The following is a 3708-nucleotide window of genomic DNA, read 5'->3' on the forward strand; positions in this document are numbered from 1 at the left end:
ATTTCATGCTTCATAAAGCTCACTCAAAGAGTATTAGACATGTGCAAAGATTTCAATACTGCAACTCATCACTTCAGTAATTTAGCATTGATTTGATGGCTAATAATCCAGAAGCTAAAAACTAGCCATTGCTATCTGTCACAATCAATTAGCTGAAACATCCTGCTACATAACCATGACATAAATATGCCATATATAGATGTCAAAGGCTATAATGAGGTGATAATGTCCAGTTGAACAGCAGTATTATGTTACTGGTTACTGTCATGCCACATACTGTACTGTTTGATATCATGGCTTGAATTAGCATGAATTTGCATGGCATGAAATAGCATGTCACATGAACTGCCATGATATTAAACACTGCAGCATTACTACCCTACACAAGCTGCTGCTACATACTTACTGTTATACAATGTTTGTAGGTTACATCTTACAGATAATGTCAGATTACATATTATATATTATTAATGACTTGCATGCATTTTATCCCAGTGTTGTGTGGAATATAATGAAATCGTTCCCAACTGATTAGCATCCATTTCTTGGCTTTCTTTGCATTTTCCTGTCCAGACAAATCCAATGAACCAATTTAGAGATAAATAACAGAACAAATACAACACATTTTGTGTTACATTTAATACCAAACCAACCCAATAAAACCCTTTATTTTGATGGTCCACTGTAGAAGCTTTGTAGATGATCATCTTATCTTTAACATTACCCTAAATATCTGTGGGGGCAGTGATGGCTCAGCAGTTAGGTTAGAGCTCTGGGCAATTGATGATACGGTTGTGGGTTTGATACCCGGGCTTGGCAGGCTGTCACTGTTAGGCCCTTCACCCTCTTTACTCGTCGGGCGCTGGAGTTGGCTGCCCACTGCTCTGGGTGTGTGTGCTTACTGCCTCTAGTTCACTAGTGTGTGTGTATGTGTATGTTTGCTACCACAGACAGGTAAAATGCAGCGGACACATTTCGCTGTGCGTAGTACAGTGACTATTACATGCACCTTTACTGTGAATTGCAACTGAATTGTAAATTAAATGGGATAGATTTAATCTAACACTGAACCCAAGCCCAAATCATTACTCCAACATAATACAACTATTAACACATAGTTTTGACAGCAATCAGGTTCACAGTCCTCTTCTTTAACCAAGAAATCATTTGTCAGAACAGATATTATGCAGAGAGGTAGATGCTTGTTTTGAGGTCAGGAAAGGGGAAGAGATGGAAAGAGAGTGGGAGAGAAAGTGGTTTGATTAATGGGGAAGGGGGGGAGAGTCTATGACCTTTAGCAGCCCATTCACTGGGGAAATTACCCTTTAGCCCCCTCTCTCTCTTCTGTCTCACCAGTCTTATCGATTTTAGGATTGTTCACTTAAATCTAACCAACGCCTGGGAATGCATCTTTCAGGCTAAAGGAATCTTACTGAGTATTTTCCCCCTCCTATTCTTACCGACTGGAGTTTAGTACATTTATACAGGATTCCCAGCTGACAGGATTTTAAAACAGTGGTTTCTTATGCAGTGACTGTATTGTGGGCAGGTAAGTATAAATATTTAATAATCCATCCATCACATTACCAATATATTCTGTGTACAGAGCAAATACATGCATGTCCCCCTAATTGTATTGAAGGTAGTGGAGAGTGGGGGGGGGGTTAATGTTTTAACTATCATTTTGATACATTTACAGCTGGTAGAGCCAGGGTATGAATGTAATGTAATGTAATGAATGTAAGTGGAACCATGTGCAGCACCAGCTCTGAGTTTTCTGTAAGAGAAACCTGAGCACCACCCAGTGGAGTAAAGGAAAACGGTGGGGTGTTGGGGTGTAGACACGTGGGAGGTTTTTGAACATGATGTGGTCTTAAATAGAATCGAGCAAAGTGCTGTTTGAAACTTTGCATACTCCTTATTTCTCAAATACAATTTTGTACAGAATTAGAAACACACTTTACAGGGCACTGCACAACAGTATGTAAGATTTCAACCTATTTAAGGCAGTAAACACAAACACTCACCCACTAGTAAACTGGGGTTAAAAATACACACCAGGAGTGGTGGCCTGTCATCTTAGCGCACAGGGAATAATTCAGTGTAAGTGCTTTAGCTGTGAATGTTGAGGGAGGAGAAAGTGCTGTTTCTTTACTCAGCCCACTTCCTGGCATCTAGGGCACTGAACCAGCAACCTTCCAGTCCCAAGCCTGCTCCTCTAACCTTCAGCTCACAGTCTCCAAATAACCTGCATGTTCCTGGAGGTAGTGCATTACATTTACATTTATGGCATTAAGCTGACGCTCTTATCCAGAGCAACTTCCAGGGTTACATATTTTACAGATGCGGGCCAATATAGTGTTAGGAGCCCGAGGACTTGGTGTAGCACAGCATAGTCACACAGACCAGGAATCGAACCCCATTCTCCCACATGGTGTGGTAGTTCACTAGCAGGTAGTGGTGTTACCTGTTGTGCCACACCAACCACGCAATACCAAGTTAATGCTTGAAGCGGAAAGAGCCAAGCTCTTCTTCCAGCTCTATGTAACAAAAATCTATTTTAAATATACAGTGCTCATTTAGAGGACATATTAAGCTGATAAGAACCAATGCTACACTTGATCTTAGCCAAAAGGCAAAAAAGCAACTATGCAGGATAATAGTTGTATAGTCTAGACCTTGCAGGACACTGTCATTATGTGGTCTTGCATATTCTAGATAAGCATCTAAATATAGAGACATAGCTTCTAAGCCCAGGAGCTTTGATCTACCTGCATGTTATGAATGTGTCTGTGCTGTTAGAGCTGAGCCTATTCTGAAATGTGTGCAACCACTGCAGGGCTTCTCTGGAATCCTGTACTCGCTGCCTTATCAGCCAGGCCTGGGAAAGGGGAAGCCATTAAGGTTCCAGAGAGCAGGGCACGCTCAGATAGGAAGCCCTGTCACATAAACACAGCCTGGTTCCCATGACCCACAATAACTCCACGTGACACAACTGTACTGTACAGCACCTGCATCAAGACACACACCTGCACTCGGCCTGCTGACCATTACTGGGAGTTGCTCTTGCTCACATGATCATCTGCTGTGTGTTTTATTTACTGTTGCTGACTGTCCAGTCAGTGTATTGTTTCTTCTTTAAACCCCTGGGGTACAGCATTCCACTGGAGTAAGAACATTGACTTTAGCAGTAAGAAATGCTGTTGGGGGGGAGACATTGACGTTAAGAGCATACTGTTTTAAGTTGTATGCATAGGTTATTTATTGAGACTAATTGGGAGTGAGTTTTGGTGTGAAATGCTCAATTAAATGGACATGACCAAGGTAGATTTGTTTATAGTGATGGTGATAGGAAGCAGGGGTCACAATGTCTGCAACACAAATAAAGCTGTTGCATTTCCTATCTAGGATATGAATGAATCTTTGATGAAAGCATATTGAAGCTACCGAGCCTAAAACTAGACTCTTACTCTAAAAACATGCCCCTGGTGACTAGAACACATTACATAATGTAGTATTCTCTGACCTGCAGCACTGATGAATAGTTCAGTAAACTACAACGGTTCTGAGGACTTGGATTTTGTGTGCTTACACAGTACATATATTTCCTAAATTGATGTTATTTTATTTTGTTTATGTTATCCGTTTCACACCATATATTATAATTATTGTTGGTAAATATAACAAATATAATAATTATAGAAAATA

General features: G+C 40.6%; 1 pseudogene; it reads right to left on the reverse strand.

Annotated features, from left to right (window-relative positions):
• Positions 1-2470: 2470 nt before the first annotated feature.
• LOC140538244 (U2 spliceosomal RNA) lies at positions 2471-2648 on the reverse strand (annotated as a pseudogene).
• Between the last annotated feature and the right edge of the window lie 1060 nt (positions 2649-3708).

This window comes from Salminus brasiliensis, chromosome 1, assembly GCF_030463535.1.
Source record: "Salminus brasiliensis chromosome 1, fSalBra1.hap2, whole genome shotgun sequence".
NCBI classification, from domain to species: Eukaryota; Metazoa; Chordata; class Actinopteri; order Characiformes; family Bryconidae; genus Salminus; species Salminus brasiliensis.